We start from the raw sequence: 21,644 nt of genomic DNA on the forward strand, positions 1-21,644 counted from the left end.
CCACTAAAATCATTAAGAATGAGGAGAGCAGAGAAATCTGTAACAGGATGTTGGCGAAAGCACAAGGGGATCTTTTTCCCAAGCTCTTAAAGCCACACAGCCTTTCCTGAAGCTTAGTAAGGAATGTTTTAAGTCCTAAAAATGTTGATGCCAATCAAACTCCATTGTGATCAAAGCCTGGGTGCAAAGCTATATTTTCCCCAATATACTGAATCATTAGTCAAAGTCCACTTCTGAAATTATTTTAACATTTTGAGGCAGTTTCAGATAAGAATGATTCAGATTTTAAAGATCTTCCCTTAAACAAAACCCACACATGTACGTGACAGATGGTGTTAGACACACAGCATGTAACCTATAGTAATGTAGCTATATATATATATCTCTTATCTGTGCATGATTTTAGAGATAAGAATAGTTTGCATCACTTGTATGGTTAGTCACAAGTCTGGCAGGGGACCTGAAAGCTGCAGAAAACTTGGACAAAGAACTCTGGTGTCAGGAGATTCCCAGGCACCAGAGGTTTGAATCTGACTTGCTCTGTTTCTACCCCAAGCTTTTGAAAGCCAGATTCAACCAAGTCACAGGGACAGCTCACAGTTATAATGCAGCTGGTGGTGTCCAAGAAAATGGGGCAATGTGGTCACTACCAAAGAGCAGCTGGGACAGTGGCCTGATCCCAGGGTCTCATTTAGGTCATCCCAAAGCCCTAAATGTGCAGCTTCCTGATCAATTTATCCTTAGATTTTCCTTGACAGACTGCAGGTTATAAACAGGCTAAACCTACTAGTCAAGACTCTAGTCCAAAGTGAGATGTGAGATAGAAAAAATGGGAGACAGAGCAAATGAGACATGACTTTGGTTAACAGAGCAAAGAATCCATGTAAGGAAAGCAGCTGGAATTATATCTTGACCACTGTGGTTCAAAAAACCAGAATATGCCTGTCCTGGGTAAGTGCTACACAAGGGTGGACTTCATTACTCACAAACTAAGAGAGTCAGAAGATAATTTATTAAAAAGGAACACTCACTATTTTAATGCAGCTAATCTTCTGGATGGCTGGTAAACGCATAAAGGAAATTTGGAACTTAATATTAAATAAGAGTGCTTTTCCCAGAGTAAATAACAGATTAGTCTCTTAATGCATCAGAAAACCTTTCCAATCTTTTGCAGCTGCGTCCTTGGATATGGACAAACAACAAAAAACACATTGGGATAAATCTATCCTAATGCACCTCTACAGATACCAGTGGGACCTGTAGTATTGGAGTGGGGGTTACCCTAATGTAAATTCACCCATAAGCCTGATTCCAATCCATTTTTAGGGAGCACAGGGGCTGAAGGAGATGTCAGGGACATCAGCATCAGGCTCAGTAACTGAGTCACCACATTTGGTACAAGATCTACTTATAGCCCAGCTGAGATGAACTGGAACATGTGGTTACCTGTCAGACAGATTTTCTACACAAATAACAATCACACCTTCCAAACACAGAGTGAGAAATGCCACCTCCACCTCCTCTGCATGGCAGGCAGCAGCAGCATTGGAACTAGCATTGAAATCAGCATTACATGAATGCAAAGTTAAAAATGCTGTCCTCTACTTGTTCTCTACTCAAAATCTGTGATGTATCTGCCCTTTGCCTGGCCAAATGGAGTTTGTTTTTGTGCTAGTGGTACACTGCTGTATGAGCTGTTTCAAAGCCTTGTTTTTATTTCTTAGTTAAAAGTGGAGTTACTCCCCTAATCAGCAAGTTTCCCTTTGCAAATATTTAGTGTGCTACTCCATTACTTAATTTCTTCTGGTTTTCCTTTTTTTGAGACATCTTAATTTCTTCAGCTTATACATATTGATTTAATAAGTCCCCAAATCCTTGACAAGCACAGCTGCACCAGACAAAGCCATGTGTGCATTGTCTACAAGTGAATTCATTGTGCCCCTTTGCAGGTGTAAAGCTTTTCCTGGGAACACAGTTGAAGTAGTAGCAAGGCATTCCTGATTTGGTTAAAGCCCTACTTACACCTGGCCTTGGAATATTAAAACACCTAGAAGGTAAACCACTGTTAGATATAATAAAATCTTCAGGAGATTAAATTTAAATATGGAAAAAAAATCTGAATATCAGACTGAAATATCTAGTAGGAAGCAGGGCGAGTTCATTATCAAGACTTTCTCTAGCAAACCTGCATGTGTCAGGCACATATTATCAAACAACCACACTTAGAAACTGCCATGAATATTTACCAGTTTTTGTCTGACCATAGCAATTGCCCATACAATACAGACATGCTCTTGGAATGTTGAAAAAAAAGTAGAAAATCTTCTAGAGGAGCTAAAGCAAGGTTGGAAAGGCTGCTGGTAAATCACAGAGCTGTTCTACCATCAGCTCAACCTCTGCAGCTTGCGCTCCAGGGCAGTATTTCAGTGGGCAGATCAGCTCTGGGGGGCTGAGGCAGAGCTTTGCTGTGCCCTGCGTGTCCAAAAATCTCAGCAAGACCCTCAGGAAAGGCTCCTCCACCTTCCCTATGCAAGGCTGCTCATTTCTGAGTCCTGCATCCCCATGAAACCCCAGTGCTGGGGGAGCTGCTGAAGGCCAGGCAGCCCCAGGCTGGCAGAGGCTGCTGCAGACCCTTGGCAGGGCCCTGATCTCCTTTACTGCTGAGGGAAATAAAGTATGGAGCTCTTGAAATGTAATTAAAAATATCTTGTCTTCCAAATGGCTTCATAATCTTGGAATGGTTCTGGGAGCGTTTAACTAAAGCTGGGCCCCGCAAAAACAAGACCACAAACTACAAGAAACTCAAAAAGTATTAATGAGGTGCTGCCTAATTAAAGTCTGGATTAATTAGTAGACTGTTAGCTATTTGTTTGTAAATATGGGATATCTTCTGTGCTGAGTGTGGTTCATTCAGTTACCACCAAGGCTAATACCAAAATATTCAGGCAGGACTTGATTTTAACAGGCATATGTGGTAATACAAAAATCTCTTTTTAAATTTCCCTTAAAAAAACCTTTTTGGGAAGGGATTTCTGATAATGGCCAAATGCTAAAAAATTTGAAGACAGAAACCCTGTAAAATTACTACATATATATATATATATACATATAATGTGCATATTTGCATTTTAAACCAATCTTGTGATTTCCTTAGAGGACCTAATGCTGCTAACACAAAAATTTTATATAATCCAAAAACATCCACCAATTTGGAATGGCTTTCTCAACACACACTGAAGATGCTGCTGAAGGACATGTGCCAGGACCACAGATTGCTGGACACAGATTTTTTTGTTGTGCTTACAACTTCTCTGATGTAGCATTGTGCATTAGATATCAGCATGGGGAGCAGAGAAAGGGACTGTCCTATGCTAGATCCTGCACCAAAAGTGATTTCAATTTTAAAAAAGTAGATTTACAGCTCTCTGTAAATTTAATTATCTGACTGTGCTTCCCAAAGAGAAGTGTCCCCATTCTGAGGGTCAGGTTTGGAGTTCCCAGATTTGGTGAGTGTGCCCTGGGCTGGATCTGCAGGGATAAATCTGCAACTTTCTGCTTTCCTCCGATCTGTTGTTTTTCACCTCAAGAAAGTCTCAAGCACAGCAATTGTTCATCTCCAAGTGCTCACAGACTGGTGGCTTTCTTTCCATTTCATTTAATAATAAATACCTTGAATGTGTCAATACCCTACCAAATGTTTAGAACCATGCACTCTTTGCCCCAAATATTTACCTTTTTCTCACTCAGATATTCTTTATCAGTGCCAAATGTAGTCTCACACACTTGGAAAGCACTGCTCCTTTAGCCCAGGAGAGTCTCAGACTCCTGTCATACCCTTGGGAGACATTTCTTTCAAAAAAGCATCTTAGGCACAAAGAAACACATCATCAGCTATACCACATCTCCTCAGAAATTCCTCTACACCACCCCCTGCCTCCCAGCCATTTCAACAAGCCCTTTTATTTGATTTTTCAGAGAGAAGTTGTGACGTGAACTGATCAATGTTATGCTCAAGGTAAAGGCAGCAAAGACCTATTCTATATTTAACCTACTGAAAACTGCACAAACCTACTGACACTTCCAATGCTGATGGCAATGAGCCCTTTGTGAGTCTCATGAGAGTGGTTGGGGAAGAAAAACCTGACACAGAAATGAACAAATGCTCTCCTGTGCCAGAGTTATCTCTGGACCTAAAGCCTGACCATCAGCTAAAGGAGAGGTTTGTGCCTCCAGGGTTCCAGAGGGTGCTATATGCTGTCCTGCAGCTGAAAAATCTTCCAGAAATGTTCAAGCATCCTTGAGGTAGAAAACACCTCCTCCACACACTTCCTCTGTTAGCCTGAAACCAAGAACAGCCAGAAATCCCTCGATGGCCTCTGCTGGATAAGGCTGACAACCTGCTGTAACCTCAGTGCTGCCCTCAAAGCGCTGCTCACCACTGCCCAGAATAGAGCATGGCAGCAGATGCTCGGGAGGAAAGCAGGCAAACATCTGTCCTGTCAGAAATGTAAATCCTCCACACCCACCCCTGCCAGCGAGCAGCTTGGCACCAATCCCCCAGCCCCTGCAGCCCGTGGGTGGCGCAGGGAACAGGGCACAGCCCCAGGCTGGATTTGGGGTGAGGCACAGCCCAAGGGGGCTCCTGCATTAGAGACCCTAAAAAACCCTAAATGGGGGTCCCAGCTCTGCTCTGCCAAAAGGGCACTTGCCAGGGACAGGGGACAAGCAGCTGGATGGTGCCATGCCACATGTGCCACATGTGTGCACGGGATTTGCTCTGTTTGTGACGTGCAATAAAAATGAACAAGTGCAAGAAGTCACAGGAGAGCCAGAAGGAAAATCCTAGCTGTTCCTTTAATTGAAAATGTGCTTGTTTGCTATGTTCTCTGCTGGCAGCACGAGCATTTTCAATAAAACATGACCAGTAATTTATTTAGCAAGCAAGTCTTTGAAAAGTTCTTTTTGCACAGCTCTTACTAATTTAAACCAGACAAGATTAACTCTCCTTTCCCTACACACATCCATATGCTTGAAGTGATGGAGGGCATGATCCACATTAAATATTTCTCTAAAGTACCACATTTGGATACATCCCTAGCTCTGTTCCACCACCTGACTGCCTCAAAGAGCTTCAGAAAAAAATGCAACCCAGCCAAGGATTCACTCCTTTGCTCCCAGGATTCAGTTTGAATCTTCTCCCAGCCAGTGTTCCTTCTTCAGGAATGCATACATTATTCATTCTATATGTTATGGTGCTGATAAGTGACTGCAGAGCTGCAGCTGTTCAGCTGAAATTTTGTGAAAGAACCTCTGGTGTGCACAAGAAGTATTCACAAATGCAGTGACACAAAACACACCCAGTCCTGGATAACCCACCAGAAAAGGACAGGGCTCTGTGGTTACCTGGAAACATTCCTGTGGGGTTTGGCCTCAGCTCTGTGGGTGCCTTTGCTCTGCCAGAGGGGTTTGAAGCACATCCTGAATCTGGGTTTCAGCCTCTCCCCCTTCCCACACATGTGGGGAAGCGAGTGCACGCCTGTGTGCACACAAACACTTTATACATGTATTAAATCTGCTCATACGCACACTGTGTGTATACATGTTAAAGTCATTTTTCATGAGGAAAAAAAATAATGGCTTGGAATCAGAAAAAAAAATTAAAAATAGAAAAAAATAAATCCATATATGTTCAAAGTCCATTTAAAGCAGCCAGTTTATCCTTTTTCACAATGGCACCAACTTCTGAGATAACAGCCACAGTGGCCAGCAATTACTTTGGCATTTACAGTCTGGCTCCTTTTCCATTTTTATTTTCTATCTTTCCAATATTAGTATCTAAATACATGCAGCCTTTCCTCTGCTGAGGAGAAAGCTTAATATTTTGAAAATTTTATGATAATTTTATGCAACAATAGGGCTAAGTCATTACAACTTAACCTTTCTGAATCCAAGGATATGCACACTTTATTGTGTAGCCTTGAGCTGTGGTATAGCAGCAATACTTTTTCATTTTAACCACAGCAGTTTTTTAACTATTTAGTAGAACTTCAGAAGCTTCTTGCTAAATTTGACCAAAGTCTCCACCTTGGTCAGCTGAGGGATAAACTGTCAAAGGATAAAAGTACATGTGTCTGTATAGATGTACCTGCACACAGGCACAAAGTATGTGTATTTTTATATATTATGTTTATCTAGTTATTATCATTTATAGCTATACAGTTATATAGTTTATATAGGTCTTAAACAGTAATATTTCTAAACTGTGTCTCACTTTTTTGCAACATTTCTTTTCAGATCACATCCTGGGAATGTGAAAGAGCTACCTATTTGGCTTTGTGTTTGTCCTAGCATATTTCATACAAATCTTAGGAGCAGGTGGTAAATAAATTGAAAATATAAATTTATAAAACTAGAAGCAATGGTGTGGTTGAAAGCTAGAACTATCACCAGGAAGAGCCCTTCAAGACTTGGACTCACCTCCCACTCCTCACCACCATGCAGGTCACAGTGCTCACACCCAGAAAAGAATCCTTCCAGATACTTTGAGTTCAGTTTAGAGTTCAAATTGGGTAGATAACTGTAAAGACTTGAACAAAAAGAAACCCACTGAGCCCTAAGTCTTCTTGCAAGTAGACCATGTCTCATATATAGATTCTTGTTTTTCTGGGAAATGTCAATTTTTTAAAGTCCATTTCAAAGAAGTGTGTATCTCACTGAGGCTTTTTATCTTATAACCACTCGAAACTTTCCAAGCTTTGTGTTATGACCACTGCATTTATTGTTAACCATGCACTTTCTGATGCTTCTCTTAGGTGAACAGAGGCAGTGTGTGCACAGATCAGCACAGCTGATGCTGCTGCATTTCACTGTGAGGTATTTTACCTGGAGCAAAATCAGGCCTGGGATGTTCAAGCAAACCATAAAATTCAGAAAGACCAGCATGTGAATACCTTAATAATAATTTATACTCTGAGAACATTCAAGAATAAATTAGTTATATTTTAAAAACCCAAACAATTTGACAGCCCAAGGCAGTATTGGCTTTCAGAACCATGCTAATGCAGATCTCTGTCACAGACATCTTTTCATGAAAAATCCTTTCCTTAGGATTTTTCCTCCTGAGAAGCTGAGAGGCCTCAGGAACAAAATGTAAACAATGATTATCTGCTGCTGTGGAATGCAACAGGTGGATCTGTGATTGGTCTCGTGGTTGTTTCTAATTGATGGGCAATCACAGTCAGCTGGCTCAAACAGAGAGTCCAAGACAGAGCCTTTGTTATCATTATTTCCTTTCTATTCTTACTTGGCTAGCCTTCTGATGAAACCTTTTCTTCTATTCTTTCAGTATAGTTTTAATGTAAAATATATCATAAAATAATAAATCAAGCTTTCTGAAACATGGAGTCAGATCCTTCATCTCCTCCCTCATCCAAGAACCTCTGTGAACACCATCACAGATCTCAGTCAAGTCTTGACAAAACCAAGAGGCAATTTTGGGACCCAAACCCAACAGAAGGAAGCTGGGTTGTGGCTGTGGGGTTGTCTGAGCTTCCCAGTGCCCGCAGGCTGGCTGGGAATGCAGGCACAGCCCAGCCCTGCCCAGTGGGAGCTGCCCCAGGGTTTAACCTCAGCAGCTCCAGGGAATTCAGCTCCTGCTCAGCCCCTGCTGCTGCCCAAGGTCTCTGCAGCACCCTCAGCACAGCATCACCTGTGCCAGCACCCTCAGCACAGCATCACCTGTGCCAGCAGCTCCCTGCCTCTGCCCACACTCCCAGCTCTGCCAGGCTGAGTCTGTGCTGCAGCCACAACATCTCCAAACAGGACAGGAGAAAGGAATTCCCAGCCAGCTGCACTGCAGTGTTGGGGTGGCAACGTGAAACATGATTTCTCCTAAGGAGTCTTGATTAGCAAACACAGGCATACTGAATATTTAAGGCTCAGTTCCATGACCTACAGACAGCAGCACTCTAACCCTGGAATGTGCAGCTGGGTTCAGTTTAAAGGATCACTGAGTAACAATCAATCAGGGTACAGCAGTGCTGGGCACTGGTTATTCCACCGCACAGCAGGGGCCATATTTAACAATAATGAAACAACAAGGAGGCCCATCTTTTTTAGGGCTCCTGTTTATTGTTTTAAGTAGCTATTTACAGGGAAATGGTAGTGGAGAAGAGGGTTCAGCTCCACTCAAAAGGAGTTGTGCACAGCCTGGGTTAGGAAAGACTAAATCTCATTGTACAGACCAGCCAGCGCATCTTCACTGAAATCTTTATAGCTGTGTAGCATAAAAGTAGAAGAGATCAGCAGTAAGGACCACATTTAGAAATTAAAATGGGAAGAGGAGGCAAGAACACGTCATCCACCTCTTTGAAGAATGTTTGTAAAATCAGGTGGGTTTTACATTCTAAAACAGGCAGCTACCAACTCAAAACGTTATATTTAAAATGCAGTGTTATTTTAGACACACTTTGTTTGTGAAATTGGTGGGGATGGACTAAGAAGGGAGAAATTCCTGGATCTATGCCTCCCCCAGACATTTCCCAGACATTTGAGTGCCCAAAATACACACTGCTTTCTGTTACTTGATTCCATGGCAGCAACAGCTCTTTCCCACAGCCCCTGTGCTCAAAGGCAGCAAAATCCCTTGGTTCCCTCCAGGCATCCAGCCCCCACCTCACACTGCTGATATCCAGGAAATAAACCCACTTATTGTGCCCTTATTGATTCTGCAGAGCTAGAACATCTTTGGGAAACAGAGTCTACAACAGGAATAAAAATGATCTGATTAACTCTGCAATTGTACTTATTGCTACTAGACCCCTTTTTTTTCTTCCTAATGGGATTATTGATTTGGAGTTTAGAGCAACTTAAATGTAACAACAAGACATGCTGTGCACAGAGATACAGCAAAGAAAGAAATGCTCACTTTTAACAAGGAGGACAAAGTAATACTTCTCTGAGCACATCAATGGAGACAGAACAGCTTTAAAATAAGAGATTTTTTAGGTGTTTTCTTGCAAAACCTAGGGATGCAGGTATTTGGTGGGGTTCCAGAGGACAGGGCAGCTTTCATCTGGTGCAGCAGCACTTCCCTCCCTGAACATGCTCCTGTCTTCCCCCCAGGATGGTCAATCCTGGCTTGGAGCAGCCCTGGAGAGAGGCAGGAAGGATGCAAGAACTGCCTGTGGACCAAATGTGAGGCTCTTAGTTTGGCCAGCAGAGCCCAGCTGGTTTAGACCAGCACAGAGAACACAAGCCCATCACTCTCCCTCTCCCATAAATGAGATTTGTAGAAAGTCCAAGACCTCACAAATAAAAGCACACAGAAGAAAAACATACCCAGATTTAGCAGCCAACCTTATTAATGACCCCTGAATTTTTATTTTTTAAATTATTGCACATTAACAGCATTGCCTTTGGAGTAAGGGACAGCAACCAGACAGTAGATCTTGGGTAGCAGAAAACCACGAGTTATCCTCAGGGCAGATACTCCTCCGAATTGTACTCTATGTAGAATTTGCATGGCTTTGCAGAGCAAAAATTCAGACTGGTTTTTCCAGGAAAAAAAAATCTCCCCCCTGAGTGAACTGCTGCCGTTCGTGAAGAAAGAAAAAACCAAAAACACACAAGCAAACAACAAATAAAAATGCAAAATCTCCTGCCTTAATTATGCATTTACCATAATAACATACCAATCTCCAACCCAGTTCTACAGATCAGGACATGCTGAAGTGATTCCCTGAATTAGGATGGGCACATTTACCAGAAATGCAGAGCAGCCCTTCTATCTCAGCTGCCATGAAAGACAAAGTTAACATGTACATCACGAAAGTCTAAAAAATGGGTAGAAAAGTTCAGAGGCATATTACAGAGGAGTTCAGTGCTGAAAGGTGCAGAAGTCTCAGCAGAATGTTAATGTCAAGGAGTACCTATGTGTAGGGAAACAGTTCACACTGTATTGAACAGCCTGAGATTCAGTCCCTAAATAAAAGGGGGGCAAAAAAAGAGAGACAGTGAAAGTGAACAGGTATTGATCAGCTCTAGGGGAATTGCTGGGAGCAAAGACCACACTCAAACTAGATGGCTGAAGGCTTCTGGGATTTCAATTTTAAGATATTTATTGTATCACTTTGTAGTTCCAATTGAAAGTCCATATTAAAAGAATTAAGGGTGGGGTACGTGACAGATCTTCAAAAGCTGATGTCTACAGGGAAGCATTAGCAAACAACTGGCTGTTGTTCCACATGGATTCACACAAGGCCTGGCACACTCACCACTCTCAATATAGAAATAAATACATATTCGCCTAGCAGAGAACTTACAGACTGTACAAAGGACAGCACAGCAGTAAATAAGGATGGAAAGAGGCCAATAGAGTGGCCTGGATGGCTTAAAAGCCTGGGCTCTTTCCAACAAAACAGGCTCCCATAGAGCCAAGACACAAAGCTCTGTGTCTAGGAACAACAAGAATTCAGCATGAGAAGCTGCATCCTGGAAAGCAGAATAAAGCTCTTGGATAACAAAAAGAACCAGCAATTTGTTAGGCATTTCCCAGTGGCAAAGCTGTCTAATATCATCCCTGAATATATGAATCCAACAACAACGTCTGCGAGTGCAGATGATATTTGACTTCACTACAGGGGATTGGCAATAACCAATTCCTGCTTCAGACCCAGTGCTGGGGAAAGACTCATCATAGCAGAGAAGGAAAAGGTCCAGAAGTGTTCAGTGCAGGAACAGCCCAGGATGCTCCCAGGGCTTTGGGCCACAGCAGGAGATGGCCACAGCTGCTTGCAAGGAAGGAAGGGGCAGGACAAGGACCTGCAAGTGAAACCCGCTGGCAAAAACAGATCAGGACAAAAAGAACTCTGGTGAGAGGCCTGGGAGGACTGGCAGGGACACACTGCAGTGGGAAATGTGGATTCAGCACCTGCTGACATCTCCTGACCATTTTCCAGGCAATTCATTTTACAGAGCATGTTGCAGGCTCAGTAGAGAAATAACTGGGACCTATGAGGGTCTACAGAGCTTTTTATTTGGAAGGTGTTCAAGCCAAGAATTGCAGTTTACTCTTTTTTGGTAACTATTGGGAATAAAGAGTTCTCAAATTCCTGTACTGCAGTTTTCAAGGATACACAGTGTGCAATAAGGAATTTCAATCTCTCCTCTGCCTATAATGGCTCAAATCCACTGCACCCAATGTTAGGCACCTTTGTATCTCCAAAGTTAATAACAGTCAGAAATGTCAGTCCTGGGGGAAGAAAGCTGTTTCCAAATAACGTCTCAAATCTTAAAGGCATCTTCAGCACATCTGTCTTTAAGGAGAGTTTCTAAATTCCCCATTCTCATTTTAGGTCCCTTAGGCAGAACTGGTTCTGTGCCTACCACCTGCAGGGGACCAGAAAGGTGCTTGGGCCGGGCTGGTGACCTCACTAACATTTTTGTAACTGTAACTTTCTCCTAAAGATTTTTTCACTGAAGTCAAATACTTCTATTTCCTTTTTACCCTCTGTGTAGTGACATATTCCCCTCCACATTATTAATTTCAATACATCATGATGTCTGCTGTTAAAAATTCCATAATAAATATTATTGCCAAGTGCTGATGAGCAGATGTTAAGCAGCATTTAAAGATTACAGGACCAAGGTAGGTCAGGTTATTTTGGTTCCCTCTGGAAGCTCTTTTAAGCTGATTTTATGACGAACCCGATTGCCCGCTTTCATTACGAGAAATTCACCATATCTAATCCCCTTGTTTCATGTAGCAGAGAGAGCTGAGTGACACACGAGTGTTTCTCTTTGTCCAGCTTAATCAACCAGCTGCAATTGCAATCAATCACCTTTCCTGGTGAACGAGCCTTCACTCACTGCAGCCTCATCTGGAGAATAAATTGGTACCCACGAGGAGAGCAGGACTGCTGATGGCTCTGCTGCAATGTTGATTCAGACCCACAATAATTCTCTGTTTGCATCAGTGACCCAGAATACACATAAACAGTTTGTCTTGGTCCAAAAGTAACAGCAGATAATGCAAACTAATTCAGCTTGAAGCATGACCTGAATGCCAGGGTTTGTTTTTTTTTTGGTGGAGCATCTGATTAAAGGGAGTTGAGAACTCCCTGTGGCTGAATGAGCTGAATGTTTGTGCTGTCAGGAGGGAAGAGGGGACACCCTCTGAAGGACACCTGGGCAAGGCAGCCAGCAGGTACAGAGCACAGAGAGGATGCCCAAAGCACACATCCCCCTGTTGGGAAGTTAATTCATGTGACCTGCACCCAAAATCTCCATTTCAGTGTGGATTGTACACCCAGGTCTGGAGCATGTCCTGCTCAAGGACTCAGACTGACTCCCTCCTTCCTGCTCCCCCCACCAGTTTCAGCTCTTGACACCTGCAGGGGTTAAAGACTGAAGCGACACAACAGCTTAAAGAGGGAGGGCAGAAGAAATCTGTAACAGGCGCATGTCCTGATTTTTGTACCAGTAGCAAGCAGTGGGGCAACAAAGTCTTCCAGGGGACACAAAACCTTTGGATAGACAAATCCAAAGGAGCTGTTAGAGCAGGGTTTGGAAACTTCATCCACTTGTTCTCAGTAGTAATCCACAGGCACAATGAAATTTCCTTTTTCTCAGCAACTGTGTGCGTTTAGAGGAACACAGACATCAAACCCAAATTGTGTGCATTTAAGTATGACCTCTGCAACAATTATAGCAGCAAAATATAGAGCAAACTAGGGCTTAATGGCTCCATTCAAGTACTTTTATCTCCTAAGGGACTGTTTCAGAAACGCAGCTGAACCCAGAGACACCGGCTTTGATTTCCTTCCCCCTTCCTTCCAATTCAGAAAATAATTTAAATTCTGCAAGTGCTAAATTGACCTTGCATTCTCCTCTGCTTGCCTGCTAACTACTTTAACGAGTGGTGCTTCCAGCCCTCCACAGCACATCCAGAACAGAAAGTGATGCAAATGTGAACTGATGGGATCAGAGAGCTTCACCCAGCCATCAATTTCTATATAAATCCAGATGGGACATCAACAGGAATTCTGCAGACAGGAGATGACCCAGAGCCAAGACCAAAGCAGCTCTAATAAATCTTGATGCTGTCATGTTGTTCTGTTACACTCCCATCCTTTTTGAGGTCTAAAATATTACATCAATTCCCATCTGGGGCAAGGCCCAGAGTGTAATTTCATTCTCTTCTAATGCTTTCAGCGGACAAAGCTGTCAACAGACAAGCATCAGCCACTGGAACCAACACAGCTTCACTGAGGCAGCGACATCCACAACTTCAGAGATAAACTGTGCATTAGCAGATACCATATCCCTTAGCACAGCTCTTAATTGAATCAACCTGCAGTTGTCACTTAAGCATTGATAATGCAACACAGTACAGTGAATTTTTCCAAAAAGCAAGCAAGGCTCTTAAAATCTCCCACCAGTCTTGATTTTCTGCTCCAGATGGATTTTCAAAGTCCTATTTGAAATTCACTCTTCTTTTTATACAATATCCGTGTACACTGTTCTTAGAGGTATACTTTGATTAAACAAAGATTTATGGGCTTTTGTTTTGAATTTGTATTTTTCAAAGCCAAAATGCATACAGAAAAACTTTAATACAGTCTGAAATGCTGTTCAGAGGACACTCAAATAACAGAGCTCATGTAACTGGATTTGTGCTGTGCACTGTTGCAGCAGCATTGCTAAGCCAGAGGTATCAAAGGGATGCTGAGGAGGTGCCACAGCAAAGTTTTAGGGTCAGGTTGACTCTGTCAGCTCCTCAAGACACAATTTATAAACAATTGGCATCAACAGCCTTGTGTGCTCAGCAGAAAGGAGAAGGCAGGGCTGTGGAAGAGTTTTTTGGGAGTTTTCCCACATTAACAAGTCCTCACTGGAAATTAAAAAACCTGGGATGCAGCACATCGTATATTGCATGGACTGCAGCGAACAGACACTGAATCCAAAGCCCTCCAAAGCCAGTGGATGGTTCCCAGAGCTTGAGCAGATTCCTCCTCATCCCATCCCTGCCTTTCTGAATTATAGAACACATCCACTAAAAAGCAACTTGGAAGAATCATTTCTCAATATCACAGAAAAATAGAAATAGCTGGAGAGTCTTTATCAGTAAGATATCCCCAGAAGCACACAAGAACCAGCTGCAAGTCTGACATGGGTTTCTACAGCAACACTCTTTCACCTTGGCATTTAATTCAGATTGCTCCAGAGCACTCCTGTCTGCATCTGGAAGAATAAATTATTGTTCTTCTGGTAACAAAAAGCGTTTGATACACACACCCCTCACAGGACAGGAGAATGAAGAAAGAATGTCTGAAGCCAGCTGGTGCAGTCCAGCCTCCTGAAACACAAACCTGACTTTTTGCCAAACCCTCCTGAAACACAAACCTGACTTTTTGCCAAATCCAGGGGGAAGATGGTTCTTTGCATATCCACAGCAATGACAAAAAATGTTATTTCCAACATCCACTGCTGAATTCAGACCCAGCTTTCCCATTACCTCACATACTGTCACAGCTTCCTTCCCCTTCTCCCTCAAGTTCTTTATGCTGTTTGAACCCCTCCCTTTCTTCAAGTCTGCTACCATGAACAGGGAAGAATAACTACATAAACAGAACTGCTACCTCTTAGCTCAGTGAACACCATTGAAATTTGCACCCTTCAATGGAAAAACCAGAATATGAATGGCTAGCCTCTGAATTAAAGTACTGAATGGAAAACCAGGGCACAAGCCAAGGGATACCAGCAAGATTCTGCTATTACCTATGGCAGTGAAGGTAAATTATTTTTATTTCATACCTATGACAGTGAAGGTAAATTATTTTTATTTTCAGTCCCCACCCTCAGCTGCCAGAAACTTGCCCAAGGGCTGGTTCAGGATGGGAGAGAATGAGGGAGAAAATGCCTAACACTACACATCCACCAAAAATGCTGCCCAGGATTTAGCCTGCAAATGCCAAACAACACCCAGTTTCACACATAAACATACAAGGAAGATAGCAAAGCAAATATTTCAATTAAAGCAATAAATCCTCCATGTTCTCTTGTTTTCTGAAATGGCTTGGTATAAATTCTCATCTACAATTATTTTTTTTGCCTAGTCAGAAAAGGGACATACTCATTTGGCAGTAATATTTATTGTGCTCAGCAAATGCTAGCACATTTCCCCTTTTAACACATATAACCCATCTCTAAAAACTTGCCTTCTCACTGTGTCCTAAAATTACTGAGTGAAAATACAAAAAAAATTAAAAGAGAAAAAGAAAAGGAGACATAACAGACTCCAGTGAATCAGAGTAACCCGCTCCAGCTTGTGTTTTTAAAAATAGCTTTTAAGTCACACCAGATTTTTTTGTTTCATTTTTACCAGCTTGTTCAGACTTGTCTCAAACAGTTTCCTGTTCTTCTCTCATTCAAGTCTATGGAAATTTTTCCTTCAGTGTAACCAGAAAAATAAAATCAGGCACATTCAGTTCTCATAAAGTAATCAGAAAGACATTGAAGGGCACAGCCTAGTGAGGGCACCACTGCACATCTCTGAAATCCCTTTTCAGTCATCCCTTCTCAACCTCTGCCCATGGTGAAGTGCAGAACAGATGTCACTGAATTTCTGGGACCCAAACAACACCTCCTGCCAATGCAGGTCATGGATTTGAACAGGACTGAGGATTAAAATCCCAGCTACAGCCCTCAACAGGTCACCCTTGCAGCTCCATCCCCTGGAGATGCCAATCCAGCCTCCAGGACAGAGCAGCTGAGCTGGGAGCCCTGGAGGGGCAGCCTGAGCTCCGAGATTCTCATCCCAGCCCCTTCCCCTGGCCAGATGTGCCCCCCTGGGCTCTGCTCACACAGCTGGAAACCTGTGCTGCTCCCCAGGCTTTGAGCATCCTCCTTCCTTCCTTCACCTGTGCACACAGAGCCCAGCAGCCTCCAGGCCATTCCCAGAACAAATGGGCTGGCCACTGCTTTCAGCAGGAGCCACTCTCATTGCTTGGGCAATATTTCTATGTTTTTTCCAAATCCCAAGCATAAGGGAAACCAAAAAATACATTATCCCCCACGTCGCGTGTTCAAACTGATGTGCCAGGTCTTAAATTAACAATCAAGAGCTGCATTCTGTCCCAAATACTTTGTCTAAAGCTCTTCCCAGCTGACCTGTGCAGTGAGTGGTGCCTGAGTAACCATAGCAGCACATCTGAACAATGCCAAACACTCCTGAGCAGAGCCTGGAGCTGCTGAGGGACGTGAGGAGGGAGCTGGAGCTGAGAGTGAGGGTGGGCAGGTGAGAGTGCAGGTACAGCCTCAGAATTCAGATGGCTGCACAGGTGAAAATGGGGCAAAACCAGCTCTGGGAGCCTCCTGTGTTGTGTGGATCCCTGTGGCCTCCTGAGTGCCCCAAGCAGCCAGAGGGGACCCCTCCCTTGCAAAGCTTTTGGCCAGATACATGAAATTACCCCTGATGCAGAGAGGTATTTACCTGCTGCACTTATCCCTGGAGCTCCAAGTATCTGCAAGACCTTAGAAGCCTCGAAAAAGCTAATTAGTGCACTGCCATAAATAATTTGATCTCTTAGGAGGATATGTACTCTCTACACAGTAAGTAACAGCTTTCTTTAATGGAAAAAAAAAGGATGATTTGTCCATGTATATCTCTGTTTTATTATAGGTGTTTATCAACTGTATATAATTTACCATAAAGAAAGCAGGAAAGCAAGAGAAAGAAAAAAAGAACAAAACTCCTGCCTAAAACACAGCTCTTTGCTGTGAGCTACACCATCCCTGGAAAGCAAATCTAAGGTCTGTCCTGTTTTGTCAGACACAAATATCTCCTGCAGGGAAATCTCACATAAAATTAAAAGTCAGTGCAGATCCCTGCTCCCAGACCCTTTTGTGGCGGCAGAGGAGCAATAAAGCTGCACAGGACAATCTCAGTCCAGCTCTGCTCCAGGGAGGAGGCAGCTGCCTGCTCTGTGCCCTCTGCAATGGCAGGAAAACCAATTCCTGCCTGGCACAGAAAAGCAGCCATTCTGGAGCCACAGCAGGACAGCACATCGGGATTCCCACTGAAAATCAACAGCCAACACCAATAAAATAAAAAATTTAAACAAGGAAAGTTATAAATTCCTTGCTTAGCTGGTGTTGTTACCCAGAAGTTTTAACATCCTGTTTTTCATAAATGCGGTTGCCCTTTAAAGAGGTTTCCTTTCATCTGGAGAGGTCAGCAGAGCAATCTCCAGGAGTGGAGATAAGCCTGGGTGATGAGCTCTGTTACAGTAACACAAGGATTTAAAGTTACTCATGGGCTGGTTTAAGTGTTTTAAATGACAAAACGTAAAAGAGCATCTATTACCTTAAAAACCACCAAAATCCTCCTAAGAAACAGCCATAGTTACTTTTCTCAATATTTATTCTTTAAAAGCACTCCAGAACTGCTGCTGGGAACAGCTTGGTGACACAAAAACCAGGACAAGCCTCTTGCAAACTCCTTTTAGCACAGAGGGGAAGCACACCCAGAGCCACAGAGGCTCCAGGCAGCCCAGCCCTGCCCCTGAGCCCCAGGACAGGCTGGGGGAACCCGTGGGTACCACAAGGACTCAGCATCCTCCTGTGGCAGCAGCAGGGCCAGGGGCTGCACTGCCTGGGAGCCAGCACAGGTCAAACAGCACAGCATCCTTCACAAACAAAACCACTGCTCTCACTGCCATCCAGCCATCAGGGAGCTTCTGTGTCTGAAGCTTTGCCAAAACATCAGCCCAGCCCTCCTGTGGAGGAAGAAAGGGCCCCTTGAACTCCTTGTGCAAATTTATACTTTTCTAAGCGCAGCCTTTTAGAAACAGCCATAGCCAGGGGGGCAATTAATTCCATTCTTTCCAGAAGATTTTTAGCTCTGAAAAACTCATGTATTATTTAAGCCTCACAGCTAACCACGAACATTCTCAAGGTCCAACTTTCTCTTTGTGAAGGGGTAAAAAAGATCCAGAGACCTTTTGGTGAAAGATCTCTGGAAAAATCCCACATCACCTTCCACGCTCACCCCAATTCCCTGAATACCAGGAGAGACCTTTCATTTCTGGAGGGGTTTGGTAGTGCCTGACTCTGTCCATCAGCAGGGCTCTTGCTGTGTCTTACCTCAGATTTCTAAGCAGCATCAAGGGATCATCACCTGTGGCAGAAGCCTCAGTGAAAGCAGTCTCCCTTTTTAGGGTTCCTGCACTCCTAGCAGGATTCAGAATGATGCAATAGAAGGCAGATGTTCCCTCCCAAGCTGGGTAACTAAAATCAGCTGGATAAAGAATCCTTACACAGTCAAGTGCCATTAGCAAAGAAGAAATAAATCTAACCTATTTAGAACAAGCGTTACCCTGATTGAGAAAGTGCCAGCTTTTAACAGCTAATACAACACAGCAGCTTCACCACTGACCTGCTTCTCACCTTTGGGAAAGGCCTGAGGGAAATCAGGTCTCTGAAGAAAAACAGAATCAGCTTCTCCCTGGCAGTCCCAGGTATTCACTCACCTGGGAAATGTGTGCAAAATGAGGGTAGATACCATCTCATTGCAGGGGTTCCATGCTGTTGTCTCCTTATCACAGAAGTTCCATACCTTCTGGCGTTTCTCGTGGTCAGCTCCTCAGAGCACTGACTCTTTCTTCTTCTCAAAGCGGCCACTGACTCCAGTTCCCTTCTCAACCTCCCTCCCCACTCTTTTATAGCCCTCTGCTTCTCATTGCTTACAGCTGTGGCCTGGTAAAGTCACACCTGTTCCTGATCTTTGATAATTGGCCCAGCTGCAACTCCTTAGGGGTAGGATTACTTTCTACACTATCTTGGTTTTTCTTATATTCTATCCCCCTACAGGTAGAGCTTTGCTGGTCATCTCTGCATTTGTGAGACCTAAACCAGCACTCCAGAGAGCAAGTGCAGCTCAGCTAAAAACTGCCTGGATTCAGGAGCTGTTCTCTCATGCAGGGAATCCCAGAGGCAAGGGATTTAGGTTTGCCCTCAAGCAAACTCCAAACACATGAGATCACTACACTTTCTAGTGGCCAGGCATGTAGACAAACAACTTGTCTGAGAAGAAATAAAACTGGATTTAAACACACCAGAGGTTCAGTTTGCTGCCAGCCAGCAGCCAGGGCAGCAAGGGTGCACAGAGAGGAGGGTGCAGTGCAGACTGAGGAGCATTCCCACCAAGCAGGACCTGCAGCCCTGGCCACTCACAGCTCCCAGCACCTTGGCTTGCTGGGATCGCTGATATTGCTTTCAGGAGCCCCAGCTCTGCCTGGTTTTAAATAAAAATTCATTTTCTAGAAATCTGTACTGCTGCACGTTCCAAGTGCTGCCACTCAGCTTTCCATAAGTTATTACTTCTGTGCATTCGGAGCAGTTTGGGAACTGGAGGTTGTGCTGTCAGCTCCACACTCCATAAACAATATGGATGCTGGAATGTGGTAATATTTACTTCTGTTTTGCCATCTGCTTATATATTCATATAAAACATGTGACTCCCAGGATGTGGAGCAGCAGCATAACAGAGAAAGGTACAAAAATCAACACATCTTTTCTTCTTAATGAAAAGCTACTACTGCACAAAAGAAAGAATAATATGTGCGTATATAGATGTATAGGTATTAAAAATAATGGAAGAAACCCTTTTCAACAAAATATTTACCTTTGGCTTTTCCTGAAGAGTCAGTGTCTTCAAAAACCCCAACAAACCAAAACCTTCCTCCAAAATTCCTACCACCTGAACTATTTAATGAGTAAAAACCAAACCAAGCCAACAAAGCACAGCCCCCACCATTAACACCTTCCCATGGAGGTGGGGCTTCTTACTCAGGTGCACTTGGCTACAGGCTGTGAGTGTTTAAATAACTCAGAATAAAGAGCAACGTGGCCAAGGGATGTGTAAAGCCCTCCCTTAGCCAAGCACTGAACTCAAACATTGGTGGTGGTGTTCAATAAAACAGCAAATCCCACCACCCACACAGGCTCCAGGACATTCAGCAGTGTCCAAGACAGTTTCACTGCTGCCCCTCATAAGAACAGAGTGAAATTTGTAACTCCAGAGCTTAGCTCCTCCAGCCTTTGGAAAAAAAAGCAGATAAATAAAGGAGCATTGACTGCAGGGCTGATGCCTCTTCTGGAACCAGCCCATGGGAGATGAGAATTCTGCACTTTTCCTCACCTCACAACACAGATTCTTTTGACATGAAGTGAGTTTTCTGTTTGTTTTTTCCTTGGGGCAGGGAAAGCACTGTTGTAGGCTGAGGGTGCAGTGTGTGTGTGTTCATTTTAAAGCCAATCATGACAAGAACACTTGAGGAATTTGGTAATAAATTTGACACATTTAGGGAATAAAGAAAACTCCTTACAAGACTGTCCTTCTACCAGTCTAGAGAGACAGCAGGTGAACTCATAGAAGCTATGAAAGAGAATATTCAGTGCTTGTGTGGCTATAAAAGAATTAAGAGACTCATTTTACAGTGCATTTTAATTAAAAGTTCATTATAAGAATTTTCTTTTAAGAACAGCATACTACATATTCATGGAAATATGTAACTTTACCCTACAAATGGGACTGTCACCATATTATTCTTACAATTCAAACATATGAAAAATAAAATATGATATTTAGCTTTATAAATTCCCCCTCCCCCCCTTTAAATCCTTTTTCTTTTAAATAACAAAAGTATTAACTCTTTCCCAGTACAGTGCATTTGCTATCTGCGAGCCACAAACCAAGAATTCACAGCAACGCCAAGGAAACAGCAACATTGTTTGCAAAATATTGAGAGAAAATGATAAAAAAATATAATAGTCAGCCCAGTGCTTACAGAAGAGACAGTCAACAAGAATTGAAAGAGCAGCACATTTTCATATTACATAGGACCATTATAATAACATATAAACCAGTGCAGAAGACTTTTCTGCTGGAAAAATATATACCAATTCTCAGCAAGCAGAAACTGAACTTTGGCACTTGCTCATAAAAAGGCCTTTCAAAGCAAAACAAAATGGAAATTCACTTAATCACAGCTTGTATATTTAAAAAAATAAAGACATTGAAGCAAGGAAACAATAGAGAAAAGTGTACAAGCCAGGTCACTAGGAATTCAGTACATTCAGCCTACAGAAAATACAAGTACAATCTTTGATCCACCCACCTATGCTGGGATCCTGGCTAGCAAAGGACAGGCTTTGGGACAGAACCTCACCTGAAGCACCTCAGCTTCAATGGAGCTGTGCTGATTCAACAGCCCTTTCTTCAAATTGAACTGGTACAATGTGTCTCCAAACATCACCTCTTTATCATAAATAAGGATTTTTAATCTGCAAATGAAGAAGCAAAAGCCTTGCACTCAGACAGTGGCTGTTCTGCTCTACCCATAGCTGCACCATAACCACTGCAGTGTAAGGATTAAGTGATTTTTATTTTAAAAAAGGGCTAAAAAAAGAATGGCTTTATTTTGAAGAGGAGACAATAGACTGGAAGGAAGGGTTCACATTTAGTCTGTTATTCCTGGTGCTGTCAGCACTGCACGTTCTCAGGAACATGAGAGTGAAGTGTGCACACTGTTCTCCCTCCCTGCAGAAGAGCTGATGTCTAAGCTCAGGCCCAACCAAAAGGG

This window comes from Zonotrichia albicollis, chromosome 16, assembly GCF_047830755.1.
Source record: "Zonotrichia albicollis isolate bZonAlb1 chromosome 16, bZonAlb1.hap1, whole genome shotgun sequence".
Taxonomy (NCBI): domain Eukaryota; kingdom Metazoa; phylum Chordata; class Aves; order Passeriformes; family Passerellidae; genus Zonotrichia; species Zonotrichia albicollis.